General features: G+C 45.3%; 1 protein-coding gene across 8 annotated transcripts in view; it reads left to right on the top strand.

The window, feature by feature from the left end:
• Positions 1-18,247, top strand: part of FAM193A (family with sequence similarity 193 member A) — a 163,507-nt gene that overhangs the window by 73,219 nt on the left and 72,041 nt on the right. The window lies entirely within an intron of this gene.

Here is an 18,247-nt window from a genome sequence, read left to right as displayed (position 1 = left end):
GGCAGCCGCCAACACCAGCATCCACCACCGTGTGTTCTGACCGGGGACTGCTTTCCAGGTCACGTGTGCTGGGTCGGTGAATAAACGTTTTGCTGCCGCACAGTGTGAATCTTCCTTTCCTGTTCTGTGGCCTCCTTCCTGCCTGCTGCTAGGCCAGTGACTTCTGTTCTAGGGGTTCATTGAGGGCAGTGCCCCAGCTCATGTGCTACTTTCTGCGCAGGCGTTTGAACAGCTAAGCCTCAAGGTCTCACTGTTTATCAGAATAAAAATTGATAATCTCTCGCCACCTCGTCTCACGTGCTCCTTTTCCTGTGCATTCTCTTCAGCACCCCTTTCCTTCCTTCCTTCCTTCCTTCCTTCCTTCCTTCCTTCCTTCCTTCCTTCTTTTCTTTCTTTTTTTTTTCTTTTTCTTTCTTTCTTTCTTTCTTTCTTTCTTTCTTTCTTTCTTTCTTTCTTTCTTTCTTTCTTTTTCTTATTTTTTTAAGTTTATTTATTTTGAGGGAGAGACAGAGAGTGAGAACAGGAGAGGGGCAGAGAGAGAGAAGCAAAGAAGGAATCCCAAGCAGGCTCTGTGCTGTCAGCACAGAGCCTAGCATGGGGCTCGAACTCCCAAACCGTGATATCATGACCTGACCCGAAATCAGGAGTCCAGTGCTCAACAAACTGGTGTGCCCCGACGCCCCTCCTCAGCACCTCTTTCTGACGTAGTGTGCGTTCGACGTCCTCATTCTGCTCGGCTTCTTCACTGGAATATACGCTCCACAATGGCAGCTATTTTTGTGGATTTTCTGACCAGGAACGGTGCCTGGCCTGGCGCATTTAGGAAACCCAAATATTTGAGTTAATAAATAAGTGATTGCACACGGAAATGAATAAACCAGTGAATCAGTAGGATTCAAAAGGTGGCATAGTCTGTCTTTAGGATTTACCCTCAGATCATCTTGCTTTGATCATTTTATTATTTGACTTTGTGTCCTTTGTGTGTCCTCTTAAAGTGTATGACCGTTTCCCCGTTTCTTTCATGGGAAGCAACTGTGTGGTGCTGATGTTGGCGGCCCACTCCATCCCCGCCGGCTTCTGCTTGCCCGCCCAGAGCACTCCGTGTGCTCCCCATGCTCCCTGTGCTCCCGGCCCTCTGTCTGCAGGCCTGCTCTCCTGCCGCAGCCTGGCCGTGCCTTTGGAAGGAGGGTTTGGAGACAAGTAGAAATAGCTGATTTCCCAGAAGTTGTCTTGCCGTGGTGACAGTCTCATTTCCTAACCCCACTTTGTCCTGGATAGTGCTATCAAATGAGGCTCTCTCATCACACAAGTGACAGTGGGCACCAAAGAGGAAATGTTGGCTTATGTTTGTAGGCTTAGACCTTTTGTTGCTTTTTTAAAGTTGGCCTCTTTGTTCAAGCTGGGTAAAATTGCTGGCCTTTTTTAAAAACTGAGATATAGGGGTGCCAGGGTGGCTCAGTTGCTTAAGCGTCCAACTTCTGCTCAAGTGATGATCTCACAGTTCATGAGTTCCAACCCCACGTGGGCTCTGTGCTGACAGCTCAGAGGCTGGACCCTGCTTTGGATTCTGTGTCTCCCTCCCCGCCCCCCCAAAAGTAAATACTAAAAAAATTTTAAAATAAAACACTAAAAATGAGATACAAGTTACATCTAGTAAAATTCACCCTTCGAAAGTATATATATAGTTCAGTGGGTTTTGACAGATTTATACAGTGTGTAACCACCACTACTGCAGTTAAGATGTGGAACGTTTCCATTGGCCCAAAAGTTCCGTTGTAACCATTGACCTGATTGTTGTCCCCATGGTTTTGCTTTTTCTAGAGTGCTTTTTCACATAGCCTCCTTCAACTTGGCATAGTGCTTTTGAGAGTCCTCCCTCAGTAGCTTGTTCCTCCCGATTGGTGGATGGATTGTAGAGCTATACCACACTGTTTATCCGGTCGCCATTGATGAACGCTTGGGTGGTTTCCCGAATTGGACTGTTGCATAAAGCTGTGTGAAGCTCGTACAGGTCTTTCTGTGGACATTCTTTCTGCACGTGGCTGGAGTGACTTGCCACTGTTCGGTTAAGGACTTTCCTTTCAACTCTGCTCATGAAGGATGTCTGCCCGAAGTCGTCTTGTCTTTAATGTCTTTCGGGGCCTCCTAAGATGAGTTGAGGTGTGCTCCTGCTTTTTCTCTTTTCTGAAAGAGTTGGTGTAGAATTGGTATTCTTTCTTCCCTGAGTGGTGTTGCTTCTTGTTTTATGTTTCTCTCCGACTGTTTGGTGCAACACCATGCAGTGCGTGTAAGAGCCCGTGGGGCTGAGGGGTGCACTGACTCTCGTGCCCTTGGGGGATCAGATCAGTCCGGTCAGCCCTGGAGCTGGCCTGGCTTTGCTCTGGTTGCCCCACACAGTCATTTCTGGAGCAGCGTGGACTGCGCCCTGACGCTTGTGTGGGCCAGGGAGGGGCCTCCCTTCGCATTCCGGCCCCCTCATGTGGTGCTGGGCTGCCCTCGCTTCCCCTTCAGCACAAGCCTCCCACCGTGGCATTTTGTCTGTCCATCCTCTCCCTCCCCATTCATCTGGAAACCTCAGGCAGCCCTGTGCCTGGGGCATTGGGGGCAGCTCTCCCCCTGATCCTGCCGCTGCCCTGTGATATAAGCCAGACTCTGCCTATATCTGTAGGGGTCTGGGGTAGGACGAACCCCTGTGCCTCCCCAGGTGGCTGACCTGTCCCTGTGTCCGTGTGGGTTTTGGGCCTTTCTCCTACAGTGGAGAGCTCGGTGGTTCTCTCCTCTCATGGATAAGGCCTGGGCCCTGGGTAGAGGGCACGGCCACCCCCACAGCAAAGGCTTCTTCCTCCAAGAGAAGGGGCGGGTCTGGCAAGCCACACTGGCCACATTCGGCCTTTAAGAACTCATTACAAGTCTCATTTTCTTCTAACCCACATTAAAGGCTGCACTCCTTCCTCTGCCGAAGGTGAAATAGTGCATGTGTCCCCTTGTCCTCAGAGGGGCTCAGTGCATGTGCCCAGTTCGTGTGGTCACTTCAGCCCTCTGGTAGCTCAGCGTTACGAGTTCTCACTGTCATTGTGGGAGCTCTGAATCACTAAGTGGCAGCGGAACTAAATTGTTCTTTTCTAGGTGAGCATTCACTGCCACAAGCCATGGTAAAAATTTGCTCTGACACCCTGCCTTACGGTCCACACTGTAGACTTCCACCCTTTCTAGACCTTGTTGTGTCCAGACCCCCCAGAAGTCTTCCCTTTAGACGTCCCCTTCACACTGGCACGTTCTGGTCCTGCTTGGTGTGTGTGTGTGTGTGTGTGTGTGTGTGTGTGTGTGTGTGTGTGTGTGTGTGTTTGTTTTTTAGGGGGCTTTGGGTGCAGGTCCTTCTGACCACACTGTTCTCCTAGAACAGCCAGAGTTCTGTGACTCAGCATCACCATCACTCACCTGCAGAGCCCCCTGAGCACTTTGGCTGGGACCTGGCTCCACGCTGCCCCTCCCTCCACCTGGTAGGGACTTGCTGAAGAAAATGGGGGCCTCGGCTCCCTGCCGCCCCTTGACCCCTTCAGGGCTGTGGATGAGCCTCTGGTGTGTTGCTCTGGCTTCGTTGTCTTACCACGAAAAGGGGTGAACCTCTGTCCTTCTCCTGTCTTCCCAAGCCCACCACACCCTCTGCCCTGCTCAGCTCAGCTCACACCTCAGGGCGGGGATGGCTCACCTCCCACCCCCATGGTCGCGGAATTCGGGTGCCCGTCCGTTTTCGTCCTCTCCAAGGCTCTGTTGCTTCGGTTGGTCTTCTCTTCTTACACACCACACATCTTTTCTTCTGTCCCAGCTCAGGACTGTGCAGATGCTCTAGAATTGTCTGTCTTTCACATAACCCACCAGGACTGTGCAGGTGCTCTAGAATTGTCTGTCTTTCACATAACCCACCTCTGAGCTCGCCATTCCTCCCAGCTGTCCCCGCCTCTCCGCAGCCATGTGTGTGCACCTCTGGGGAAGTGGTAAACTTCTGGGGCAGGATCTTCAGTGGATAACAGGCTTTCCATTTCTTTTCCAGGTGGTTTTGGTGAATTATATTCTGAGAAGCTGTTGCGTTAATGGTATGAAAGTTTGTGGAGGAATACTCTTTCCTTCTTACCATATCTGCACATACAAATTTTTATTCCTTGTTTGTGCTGTGTTTAACAGTCTTGCTAGAACTCTGTCAGTTTTGTCTTTTCAAAGAACTTGTTAGGTGAAAAAAAAACCTCTCCCCTTTCTGTTTGATTAATTGCTGCTGCTGTGTGCGGTGTAGACATGATCAGTCAGTGTCGTGGCATAGCCAAAAGCAGTGCTGGTCGGCCCCTCTGACTTTTCTCCTCCTCGTCCTCGGTCTTCAGGCTCCCTCCCACCGCTCGCAGATTCGTGTCTGTTCCTCCAGAGATATTCTGTTCCGTGTATCAGAAGGTGGTGATGGCAGACACCGTGGCGTCCTGCACTGTAGACATGTGGCAGGAAGTGGAGACACGGGCTTCTCTCACTTTCTTGTCCTCGGTGGAGGAGTACGGAGGCCATGGCGAGGCGGGTGCTGTCTGCTTCTAAGCCTCTTCTGAGGGCTGTTGGCAGGTGTCTGGAGCTGCTTCGGGGAGCTGCCATCCTCGCTGATCTCACCTGGGGGGCCTTGTGGGAACCTGAGCCTGCTTGGCCAGCCTGCTTGGGGGCAGGCCGGGAGACAGCCCTGTCCCACTTTCTGGCTTCCGGGGGAGGAGCCGCTGGGCCGTCACTTAGCCCCTGCTGCTTGTGACCACAAATCTGGTTTTTTCTTCTTTCTCTGTGGTTGCTCTTTGGCCTTCCTGAGCTCACCCGTCGTTTTTTCTTATTCTGCTCTGATAAGTGCTGGAAACCTCTCATTACTGTACCGGATTCTGAAATGTTAGTTGTATTGGCTCAATTTTAAGTATTACACAGTTTTCATTATTTCTCTTTTAAACCGTGAATTGTTCAGAAGTATTTGTAAATACCTGAACATAGTCTTTTGGATGATTTTTAATCATTGACTTTTAATGTAATGTCATTGGATATCCTGTCTCCATTGTCACGATTCCTTTCCAGTCAGTTACACTAATGCATTGTTAAGTTTTCCTGAATGTCCCGTGTGTCCTTGGAACTGTGTTCTCATGGTTTGGAGGGCTCTGTGTTCACCCCTTAGATCAACCCCTTGTTAATTGTGCTCTTCATTCCTTCTGTGCTTTTGCTTTTCCTGATATTGTGTGCTTATTAATCTGTGGGATTCTGAGTAAGGCTGGTTAAACTCCTACCGTGCATGTGTATTTGTCCTCTTTTCCTAAGTAGTTTCATTTTTGCTCTGCATTTTAAAGCTGCACAGGTGAATACATGTTAAAATGACTAAATCTTGGTGTGTTGTTCCCTTATTGCACAGAAGCTGTGTGGCTTCTCCCGAAGGCCTGTTTCGTTTGCTGTTCGCAGAGCTGTGTGAGCTCCCTCCTCCTCTTCCTCTCCTTTCCTGTGCTCCTGGTGGTGGCGTGTGTGAGGTGGTCTTGTGTAGTCAGCATAAAGGTAGATTTAATTTGGTCTCAGTGCTGAGATGACTCTGTCACTTCTGTGGTTGCTGACCTGTTTGGGTTTGTTTCTACCACCACGCAGGTCACGACTCAAGCATCACCCTTAGCTCACCTCTTGTGCCGCGCGCGGTCCTCCCCATGTCCGTGGGGTTTGCACCCTCCCCTCCTGCTCTTCTGTGTTTGTTACTGCTGTCAGCTTTCCTGGTGTTTTGAACTGTATACAGATGCCTTACTGCACACATTATTTTGTGCCTGGTTTACTTTGTTCACCATTATGTTTGAGATTCGTAAACATAGTTTCTTCATTTTCATTACTATCTACTATTCCCGTTTTTGAATATACTATATGTTAGTTATTTCCAAATTTTCCTGCTATGACTGATGCTCTTGGAGCACACTTTCACACATTATTTTGAATGTACGTGTGCGAAAGAAATTACGGAGTCCAGGAGAGTTTATAAAATTAACTCAAGTTAAGATTAATAGCGTATTTTTTTAATATATTTAAAAACTTTTTTTTAATGTTTATTTATTTTTGAGAGACAGAGACCTTGCACGAGTGGGGGAGGGGCGGAGAGAGAGAGGGAGACACAGAGTCTGAAGCAGGCTCCAGGGTCTGAGCTGTCAGCACAGAGCCGGACACAGGGCTTGAGCTCACGAGCCGAGCCGTGAGATCATGACCTGAGCCGAAGTCGGACGCTCAGCCGACTGAGCCACCCAGGTGCCCCGATTAATAGCATATTTTTAAATGAAAACTATTTTCCAAAACAAAAATAATTTCATGAGTAGAGTAGCATAGCATTGTTTTGTTTGGGTAACGTAAGATAGCTAGATTCTCATACCTGTTTCTGTGTTCGATCTGTTGTTATAGGTTATTTTGATTGAAGTATATGAAGAAAGTAGTTCCATAGCTTTTTTAGGTGATTGTGGATATTCTTTTTTGATATTGCTCCAAACCATGACAAGTAATAGTTTCTTAATGGTTAGTTGCAACGTAAAATCTGAAACAGTAATTCAATTTGTTGCTATTACCACTACTCTCAACAGAAAAGTCTTTAAAGTGGAGGAGCTTTGGGGCCCGCAATGATGGATACAGATTTTCCAGACTTCTGATTTTTGCGTGAAAGTTCAGATTTTGATCGGCCACAAATAGCATCAGCTGTTTTCCTTGAAGTGACAGACGCATTTCATTCATTTTTGAGAAGACCACCACCGTCTGAGTCTGAATAGCCGTAGTTTGGTGTGTCAGGCATTCTTGATGCTTCATGGAGGAAGTGGCTCATTCAGCTCATAGCGCACAGTTCTTTTCTTGGGAACATTGCTAGAATGCTTTATGCCTACTGCGTGTTTCATCACATAGGATATTGCAAAGACATGTGCTTGAGGGTTGAGATTGAATACGATTAATGATTTTAATGCATCAAGAGCATTCTTTAGTGGAACTGGCCTTTTTAAAAAATTAAGTTATTTTATTTTTTATTGTTAAAAATTTTTTTGTAATGTTTACGAGAGAGAGAGGGAGAGAGAGAGAGAGAGAGAGAGAGAGAGAGAGAGAGTGTGTGTGTGTGTGTGTGAGCAGGGGAGGGGCAGAGAGGGAGACACAGAATCCAAAGCAGGCTCCAGGCTCCGAGCCGTCAGCACAGAGCCCGACGTGGGGCTTGAACCCACGAACCGTGAGATCATGACCTGAGTCCAAGTTGGATGCTTAACTGACTGAGCCACCCAGGCGCCCCTATTAAAAGAACTTTTTTTTAATGTTTATTTATTTTGAGAGAGAGAGAGAGAGAAAGCATGAGCAGGGGAAGGGCAGAGAGAGAGGGAGACACAGAATCCGAAGCAGGCTCCAGGCTCTGAGCTGTCAGCACAGAGCCCGATGTGGGGGGCTTGAACCCTTGAACCGTGAGATCATGATCTGAGCCGAAGTCAGACACTGAACCAACTGAGGCACTCAGGTGCCCCAGTTTATTTATTTTTATTATGTTCATTTATTTTGAGAGAGAGAGAGCGAGTGTGCATACACGCACACAAGTCGGGGAGGGGTAGCGAGGAGAGACAGAATCCCAAGCAGACTCCACACTATTAGCACAGAGCCCAATGCAGGGCTTGAACTCACAAACTGAGATCGTGACCTGAGCCGAGGTCAAGAGTCAGACGCTTAACTGTGTCACCGGGCACCCCAGTGGAACTGGCCTTTTTAAAACTAAGTGCGTGGAAGTGAAGGACAGTGACTCCTAGTACACTTTGTTGTGCGACTTTCGTTCTTGCCAAGGTACTGACAGTTATGCCCACCAGTGCAGATGTCGACACAGGGAAAAGGCAAATGACACCCAGATATTTATGTGAAAATAGCTTTCACTAGTGGACTTGCTGAAAAGGTGCTCAGGACTGCCAGGGGTCCATGGACCACGTTCAAAGAACCACTGTTCCGCCGGAGTACAGTGGTCCCCCTATCTGTGGTTCCCCTTTCCATGGTCTCAGTTCCCACAATTGGCCAGTCTAGACGCAGGTGATCCTCCTCCCGACGTGTGGTCAGGAGGTCAGCGGTAGCCTGATGCTAGGTCACAGCGCCCACGTCACTCACCTTACTTCATGTCCACACGTGGGCACTTCATCATCTCACATCATTGAGAGAAGAAGGGTGAGTGCAGGACAGTAAGACATTTTGAGAGAGAAACGGCACATTCACCCAACTTTTATTACAGTGTGTTGTTACAGTTGCTCTAGTTTATTATCAGTTTTTGTTGTTAATCTCTTGGCTGTGCTTCATTCATAAATTAAACTTTATCATAGGTGTGAAAGTGTAGGAAAAAACACCGCATAGATAGGGTATAGAATATTCAGGAATTTAGGCATCCACCGGAGATCATGTAACGTATTCCTTGCTGATAAGGGGAAATGACCGTATTTGTCTTTTTCTTATAGATACATGGGACTTCTTTATGCGTGTTGATTACGAGCCCTTTGTTGGCTTTATGCATCACAGGTACCAGGTGCCTCTTTTGCTTCCCTTTTCACTGTTTATAGTGTCTTTAAAAAAATTTTTTTTTTAAATATTTATTTATTCTTGACAGAGACAGAGCACGAGCAGGGTAGAGGCAGAGAGGTAGAGAGAGACACAGAATCCGAAGCAGGCTCCAGGCTCTGAGCTGTCAGCACAGAGCCTGATGCGGGGCTTGAACTCATGAACGGTGAGATCATGACCTGGGCTGAAGTTGGATGCTTAACTGACTGAGCCACCCAGGTGCCTCGATAGTGTCTTTTTAAATTTTTTTTTAAAGTTAATTTATTTTTGACAGAGAGAGAGAGAGAGAGAGAGAGAGAGAGAGAGAGCGAGCTTGAGCTAGGGAGGGGCCGAGAAAGAGGGAAACAGAGAATCCGAAGCAGGCTCCAGGCTCTGAGCTATCAGCACAGAGCCTGATGCGGGGCTTGAACTCATGAACGGTGAGATCATGACCTGGGCTGAAGTTGGATGCTTAACTGACTGAGCCACCCAGGTGCCCCTATAGTGTCTTTTGATGAGCATTTTTAATCTAGTCAGATTTCTCAAATTTTTCCTTAGTAGTTACTGCTTTGTTTAGTCCTGTTTATTAATGGTTTTTCCTATCACGAGATCATAAACATATTTTTAGTATGTATTTTCTATTAGTACTGTCCAAAGAAATGTGTGAATGACAGTGCAAGCCACCATGTGAGTAATTTTAATATTTTAGTAGCCACATGTCACATTTTTTTTCTCAGTGGATCCAAACTTTCATTTCATCCTTTACTCAATATAAAAAATATAAAGGAGATATTTTCAATTTGTTGCCTCCCGAATACTCATAATCCTTTGTGTATCTTACGTGTACAGCCCACATCACTTAGGATGCTCCCATGTCATGGGCTCAGTGGGCACGTATGACTAGGGGCTGCTGCAGTCAACAGCACAGTCCTGTGTTGTTATTGTTTCGCCTTTCACGTTCAGACCTGCAACCCTCCTGGGATTGAAATTAAGTTTTTAAACGGTGTGAGGTAAAGGTCGAGTTAGGTTTACTTCTGTGTGGAAATTCAGTTTACTAGCAGCATGTATTGAAACAACTGTTGCCCCCTCCTGCTCCCTGCCCCCACTTTGTTGTAACTGAAGCGTCCGTGTATGTGTGGATGTATTTCTGGGCTCTGTGTTGTTCCATTGCTTTGTTTGTCCTTGTGCCAATAGCATGCTGTCTTAATTACTGTAGTTTTGTAATAAATCTCATTTTCAGAAAGTCCTCTTACCTTGTATTCTTCAAAAATGTCTTATTCTTTGTTACTTGCATTTCTGTATAATTGAAAATTATCTTGTCAACTTCCATACACAAAAAAAACCCTCTTAGGATTTGACTGGGATTGCACTGTGTTTATAAGTCAGTAGTAGGAAAATTAACTTCTTTCTAATATTCTCAATAATCTAATAATCCCATTGATTATTTTTCCTATTTATTTATTTTTCCTATTTATAAGTGTTTTATATTTTTCTGTGTTATACCATTGTTCCTTTAAAAAAAGGTTTACCCCTAGGTATTTGACTTTTGCTTATTCTATTCTATTGTTTTTAAGTTTTTATTTATTTATTTTTGAGAGAGAGCATGTGCACGCAAGTGGGAGAGGGGCAGAGAGAGAGGGGGACAGAGGATCTGAAGTGAGTTGAGAGAGCAGAGAGCCCTATGCAGGGCTGGAACCCATGAACCGTGAGATCATGACCTGAGTCGAAGGCAGATGCTTAACTGATTGAGCCACCAAGGCACCCCTGCTTGTTCTGTTTTAATTTTTTTTTTTTCAACGTTTTTTATTTATTTTTGGGACAGAGAGAGACAGAGCATGAACGGGGGAGGGGCAGAGAGAGAGGGAGACACAGAATCGGAAACAGGCTCCAGGCTCCGAGCCATCAGCCCAGAGCCCGACGCGGGGCTCGAACTCACAGACCGCGAGATCGTGACCTGGCTGAAGTCGGACGCCCAACCGACTGCGCCAGCCAGGCACCCCTGCTTGTTCTGTTTTAAATGAGGCCTTCTACATTCTTCCTCATCTAACTTTGTCAGTAGAGATGTAATTGACTTTTTAAGTTGCTAATTGAATGGACATTGCAAGACCCCTATTTTATGACTCAGGTCTTTGATCTTACTTTTTTCAACTGGAATCCCAATCTTTTGTTGTTGTTGTTGTTGTTCCCGAGAGTTGCAATTTCAAATTACAGTCTGTTTGTCTCAGATGTTTTCTGTATTGCCGGGTAGTCCTGCAACACTCATTAAAAGACTCCACGCAGATGCCTTTTACTCACCTTCTCAACCTTGGTTACTGGCACAACACCCAGGATCGTGGGCCGAGTGAGAAGTGGAATATTAAGGAGGCACTTCTAGGGAACACCTGATATTTGAGACAGAGATGTAAAGTAGACATCAGAGAAAAAGAAAAACAAGCAAGTGTGATAAGCAGAAGTGAGTGAAGACAGTCGTTTTAATGTTTATTCATTTATTTATTTTGAGAGACAGAGCACAGTGTGCATGAGCAGGGGAGAGGCAGAGAGGGAGAGAGAGAATCCCAAGCAGGCTCTATACTGTCAGCACAGGGCTCGATCTCAGGAAGTGGAGCTTCAGGAACCACGAGATCATGACCTGAGCTAAAATAAAAAGTTGATGCTTCATCAGCTGAGCCACCCAGGCACCCAGTGAAGGTAGTCATTTGAAGGATGATGTGTGTGGTCAGTGGTGGTTGGGCCTGAGATTTGATTTTTTGCCCTACTTGAAGGTGATAAGCTACTTTTTTAGTCTTTCATGGCTGTTAGAGGGGACACGAGACTCCTGGGTCAGAGACTGCAGACTTTATTGCTCAAAGTGCAGCAGCCATCACGAGCATGACCATGTCCACCCGCCTTGTTCTCTTCCCTTCCCCAAATCCCATGTCTGTGAAGTGGAGAGGCCTACGTACATGTTGTGGGTACAGTGAGTTTATGTTGGTCAGGGTGAAGGAGCACTGAGTTTGGGGATCTGTCATTTTTTTTTTTAATTTTTTTAAATGTTTTTATTTATTTTTGAGACAGAGAAAGAGCATGAGCAGAGAAGGGGCAGAGAGAGAGGGAGACACAGAATCTCAAGCAGGCTCCAGGCTCTGAGCTGTCAGCACAGAGCCCAGTGCGGGGCTCGAACTCACACACTGTGAGATCATGACCTGAGCTGAAGTCGGATGCTTAACCGACTGAGCCACCCAGGCGCCCCCGGATCTGTCATTTTTATAGTGGGCAGTAAGCACTCCTGCACTTTGTCTCAAGGTTATCTGCTTCATAAATGCTGAGAAATGGCCCAGCGGGGAGGGACAGGAGAGAATAGGCAGAGGTTTACAGCCCTGGTAGATCCATCAAGACCAGGAGAGACCCATGGAGGACTGTCTGCAACTGCCCTCCTAACAGACATTTTAAAAAGTTAACCAAGAAAAGATCTCAAGTGTTGAATGTGACAACAAAGAGATTGTATCTGACCTTTGCTAGATTCATGTCAGTGGAAGTGTGGGAGTAGAAGCCAGACTGAGCTGTGTGAAGAATAAAAGTATTGGTGAGGAAGCTGAGAAAGTCAACTTAAGGTGCTGATTTTGAAGATGCTTGACTGTGAAGGCAGGGAGAGCAGATCCAGAGAGAAAGGGGAGCTGGAGGAGGGGCTGAGAGCATTTAAATCTGGAAGGAAAGAGCTGGTAGTCAGGGAGAGGCATTCCCCCCCCCCCCATTAAATTTCATTTTTTGTTATAATAGTTGAGACAGCTATGTATGAATATGTGTATAATAAGCATGTTATGAAGGGTAGTAAAATGAGCACCAGTCAGCATTAAACCAGGCCGTTCCAGATACTCAAGCACCTTTCTGGGTTTTGCCTTCCCCATCTTCCCTCCTCCCCTTCTGAGGTAGCCACCATCCTTGAATTTTATATTTATCATTCCCTTATTTAAAAATTCCTTTAACAATTATATTGCCTATACGTGTATCTCTAATAATTTAATTTTGCTTATTTCTGATCTTTATGAAAATGGTGTATGTTTATGTTGCCTCTGTGTCTTTGTTTGTAAGATTCCTCATGCTGTCTGGGTAGCTGCACTTATTCACAAATGTAATTCATCTGTGATTCACATACAATTCAATATGTTACTGTATATAATTTATTCATCAATAATTTGTTGAAAGATACACAGTTTTGCTTTTTTTTTTTTTTTTTTTTTTTTTTTTTTTTACACAATTATCAGTGATTGTTAAAAATGCTGCCAGGGCATTTGTATACCTGTCTCCAGTTACTCATTTGTAAGGGTTTTGTTAAGAGTGTGTGTTGGTTAGGATTCTCCAGAGAAAGAGAACCAACAGGAAAGAGAGGGATTGAGAGAGGGGGAGAGAGAGAGAGATAGGGAAAGAGAAAAGGAAGGAGGAAGAGAGGGTAAGGAAGGAAGGAAGGAGAGAGAAGGAGATTTATTATAGGGATTGGCTCATGTGGTTATGGGGGCCCATAAGTCCCACAATCTGTTACCTGCAGGCTGGAGACCCAGGAAAGCTGCTGGTGTCATTCAGTCTGAGTCCAAAGGCCTGAGAACCAGGTGACAGTGGTGTGAGTCTTGGTCTGAGTTGGAAAGCCAGAGAACCAGGACTGCTGACATCCGAGGGCAGGAGGCGGGGGTGTCTCAGCTGAAGCGGGGAGTCAGTTGGCCCTTCCCCTTTTGTCCTGTGACCCTCAGTAGAACAGATGATACCCACCCTCACTGGTGAGGGGATCGTTTTTATTCAGCCTACCAATTCAAATGCTCATCTCTTCCAGAGACACCCTCACAAACACACCCGAAAATAATGTTTTACTAGCTGTCTGTTACCTCTTAGCCCAGTCGAGTTGACACGTAAAATTACTTATCATGGTGTTTGTTTATGCAGTAGCATTGCTGGGTTGTAGGTAGTTCAAATGTTTATTACATTTATAAGATAATAGCAGTTTCCCAAGTGATCATTCCAGTTTCTATCCCTGCCAGTAGTGTTTGAGTTCCAGTTACCATATTCTTGCCCACACTTAGCATTGGGTAGGCAGACTTTGAAATTGTTTGGGGGTGGGAAAGAGTAAGGCAGAGAAATGGTGGTACCCCTGAGGTCCCACTAGGATGGGAGACCTGGGATCTCTTTCTAGAAGACTCATCTTTCTGTTGAGATGGGATTCTCAGGCAAGGCTGCATAGGGGTGCAAGTAAGGTGGGGTGGGGAACGTGGAAGTTGAGAAAATTACTGTCAGAAATCTTTTTTATAACATTTTTTTTGAGAGGGAGACTGGATTTCATAGGATGGGAAGAAACTGGGGAGTGGGTAAGGTTTTTACATGGTCTTCTTGAGAAATGAGAACAGTGAGCTGTCAGGGTGTCCAGGTTGTGGCCTGAGTCCCTGTTGAAGGCGCAGACATTGCCCCCCTCAGCAGCACCCCCTGTGTTGGACAAGGAGAACAGGGTGGCAGGGCTGCTTGGGAAGGGTCAGGGTGGCTGCATAGGCTCAGCAGAAGCTGGGCCTCCGGGGTGTCCACTTGGCTCAACAACCCCCCCCCGCCGAGATGTACTGTTCCTTCCACTGGACACGTGCATGCATCCACCCCAGCCACTTTGTCCTGGCTCCTGTCTCCCTGCCCGCGCCCCCCCCCCCCCAAAGTCAGGGTGTCTGCACAAGCTCAGCACAGAATAATAGACCCTAGGGATAGTTTTTGAATGAAAGGAACAAGCTTATCTTTAATTTATATCCAAAGGTAATGTTTTAGGACCTCAGAACATTTACAGATACTCTTCCTGCACAGTAGAGTTCACAATATTTTGTTTGTATTCTGATAATGGGGGAGGACATGTTCAGATCTTTGGAGGGCCTGCTGTGTATGGGAGGGCCTTGTTCCTGACTTCTGTGGCCTGGTGGGCCTGGGTGCACTGCTTGTCAAGGCTACTGAGGAAGGAACAGAGGTTATCTTAATGTTTAACATTCTTCGCTGAGGCCAAGCAGAGACCCACGAATGTATGGCCTGCTCTGTGCAGGAGAAATTCAGACAGGCAGAGAGGTGGGGTGGTCAAGGTGTTTTGTAGAAAGAGACCTGCGAGGATATAGGCCTAACTCAAAGCAGTCTGCTCCTTAGTAGTCAGAACCAGGCCTGTGTTGAATTTAGCAATTTGGTTTCAGTTAATCATTCATCTGTCTCTTTATTTTTAAAAATTTTTTATTAAAATTTTTTTACTGTTTATTTTTGAGAGAGAGAGAGAGCGTGCGCGCGTGCATGAGTGGGGTAGGGGCAGAGAGCGAGGGAGACAGAGAATCTGAAGCAGGTTCCAGGCTCTGAACTGTCAGCACAGAGCCCGATGCGGGGCTCAAACCCACAAACCATGAGATCATGATTTGAGCTGAAGTTGGACACTCAGTGGACTGAGCCACCCAGGTGCCCCCAAAATTGTTTTCTTTGAAGAGGTCTGTGTCACGCTCAGGCATCCTGCCACAAGGAAGACTTGGCAGGATTTTTTGTTTACAAGTTTATTTTATTTTATTTTTGTTTATTGGGAGAGTGTGCATGAGCGAGCAGGGGAGGGGGAGAGAGAGAGAGACAGGGAGGGAGGGAGGGAGGGAGGAAGAGAATATCCAAAGCAGGCTCTACACTGTCAGCACGGGAGCCTGATACATGCCTTGAACCTGTGAACTGTGAGATTATGATGTGAACCGAAATCAAGAGCTGGATACTCAACTGACTGAGTCACCCAGGTACCCCGAAGGTTGCTTATTTTAAAGCCTTCCTTTTGATTCTGGACATTAGCAATTGTGTCCGTGTTCTCAAATATGTCATTAAAACATGAGTCTTGCATTTTATACTAAGGAGCCTGATTCTCCAGCAGTTATGTGCCTGCAGGTCTTACCAAGGCATATAGTCTCAATTTAAACCGGCCATTCAAGAGTTTGCTAATATTTGTTTGTATCTTGAATGTTTGCCCTGTTGGGTCTTGGTTCCTAATACAGACATATCAAGTTCCTTCATGGTGAACATCATGAGAGTGGTTGCTGATACAGGTTGTTACTACCACTCAGAGCTGTCAGATTGGGCCGACAGAACTGAGCCTCACAGATACATCGTCCAGGTGGTGGTCGTTGGCTTTTCTTGCTTAACGTAATGATTTTGAAACTTCTCTCCGTTGTTTTATGTATCCATAGTTAATTCTTTTTTATTTCTGAGTAGTATTCCTTATCCATTCACCAGTAAAAGGACATTTATGTTTTTTGGGTTTGCTATTAACGGTACAGCCACTGGTAACATTTGAGTACAAGTCTTTGTGTGGACATAGTTCATTTGTCCTTGTTAAATACCTAGGAGTGAAATTGCTAGGTGTAGTTAACATTTTAAGGATCTGTCTTGGAATTTTTCATAGTGCTTGTACTGTTTTCCAGCCACGTATGAGAGTTCCTGTTAATCTGTGTCCTCACCAAGGCTGGATACATTCACAGTCCTTAATTGTGGCCATTCTAGTGGCTTTATAGTGCATCTCAGGGTTTTAACTGGTATTTTCTTAATGACCTGATGAACATCTTTTCTTGTACTTATTTTCCATCTGTATCCCTTTGGTGATGTGGCTCTTCAAATCTTTTGCCTGTTTTTAATTAGGTTATTTCTTATTATTATTGAATTGTCACAGATCTCTATAGTATATTCTGAATACAAGCCTTTCGTCAGGTACATTTTTCAAATATTTCCTCCTGGTGTATGGCTTGCCTTCTCATTGTATAACACTATTCTTTGAAAAGCAAAATTTTAAATTTCTATCAAGTCCAGTTTATCAATGTTTTAAAAATAATTTATTTTGAGAGAGAGAGAGAGAGAGAGAGAGAGAGAGAGAGAGAGAACACACATGGGCGTGCGCACATCCAAGCGAGGGAGGGGCAGAGAGAGAATCCCAAGTAGGCTATACACTCAGCATGGAGCCCAACATGGGGCTTGATCCCACGACCTTGAGATCATGACCTGAGCTGAAATCAAGAGTTGGATGCTTAACTGACCGAGCCAGGAGCCCCCAGTTTATCAATTTTTAAGTGATTTGGGTTTTTTGTGTTCTATGTAAGTAATCTTTGCTACCCAGGGTTATAAAGATTTTTTTGCCCTGTGGTTTTTTCTAAATGACTTCTGTTTTGAGCCCATATATTTGATCTGTGATCCTTTTTTTAATTTAATTTAATTTAATTATTTTATTTTATTTTTTTTCAATATATGAAGTTTGTTGTCATATTGGTTTCCATACAACACCCAGTGCTCATCCCAAAAGGTGCCCTCCTCAATACCCATCACCCACCCTCCCCTCCTTTTTTTTATTTTAAATGTTTACTTATTTTTGAGAGAGAGAGAGAGAGAGCATGAGCAGGGGAGGGGCAGAGAGAGAGGGAGACACAGAATCTGAAGCAGGCTTCAGGCTGTCAGCCCAGAGCCCGATGTGGGGCTTGAACCCAAGAACCGTGAGATCATGACCTGAGCCGAAGTCAGACGCTTGACCTACTGAGCCACCCCGGCGCGCCAATCTGTAATCCATTTTGAGTGAAATTTTGTATCTTTTGTAAATTTTTTACAATGTTTATTTTTTTTTAATGTTTATTTATTTTTGACAGAGAGCGAGAGAACGCGAGCTAGCATGTGCATGAGTGGGGGGAGGGGCAGAGAGAGAGGGAGACACAGAATCTGAAACAGGCTCCACGCTTTGAGCTGTCAGCACAGAGCCCGACGTGGGGCTCAAACCCACACATCGTGAGATTATGACCTGAGCGAAAGTTGGACGCTTAACCGACTGAGCCACCCAGGCGCCCTGATCTGTGATCTATTTTGAGTGAAATTTTGTATCTTTTGTAAAGTAAGGTTGAGGTTCATCCTTTTTTCATGTCGATATCCATTTGTTTCAGAACTATTTGCTGAAAATACTATTTTTCCTTGTTAAATTAGCTTGGCATCATTGTAAAAAATCAGTTGGTACTGAATGTATGGGTCTACTTCTGGACTCTGTCTTCCACTTTACATATATTACTCATCCTTTTGTTAGTACCTTAAAAGTCTTGGTTCCTTAAGCTTTTTAGAGTAAGTCATGAAATTATGTAGAGGTTCTCTGGCTTTGTTCTTTTTTTTTTTTTTTTAATTTTTAAAAATGTTTTTATTTATTTTTGAGGCAGAGAGAGACAGAGCATGAGCTGGGGAGGGGCAGAGAGAGAGGCAGACACAGAATCTGAAGCAGGTTCCAGGCTCTGTCTGAGCTGTCAGCACAGAGCCCGACATGGGGCTCGAACCCACGAGCTGTGAAATCATGACCTGAGCTGAAGTCTGGAACTTAACCAACGGAGCCACCCAGGTGTCCCTACGCATTTCTCCTTTTAATTCCTGCTCCATGTATTTTGAGCTCTGTTATTGGCATGCTTATTTACCACTGTTACTGCTTCTTGTTAAATCAGTCATGTTGTTATTATTATTAATTTTGTCTTCATCATCATCATACCCTTCATTCATTGCTGCTAACATTCCTCATACTAAAGCCAGCTTTAGTATGGTGGCTCATGGAGCCACCCAGCCTTTTTTGGTTAGTATTTGCATTCAGTATGTTTCCCAACCTTAATTTTTAACCAATTTGTCTTTATAATCTGCTGTAGAAAGCGCAGTGGATCTTGTTTTTTAATCCAAGCTATCT

This window comes from Panthera tigris, chromosome B1, assembly GCF_018350195.1.
Source record: "Panthera tigris isolate Pti1 chromosome B1, P.tigris_Pti1_mat1.1, whole genome shotgun sequence".
Taxonomy (NCBI): Eukaryota; Metazoa; Chordata; class Mammalia; order Carnivora; family Felidae; genus Panthera; species Panthera tigris.
The sequence above is the reverse complement of the archived record's forward strand: the minus strand, read 5'-3'. Positions and strand labels throughout refer to the sequence as shown.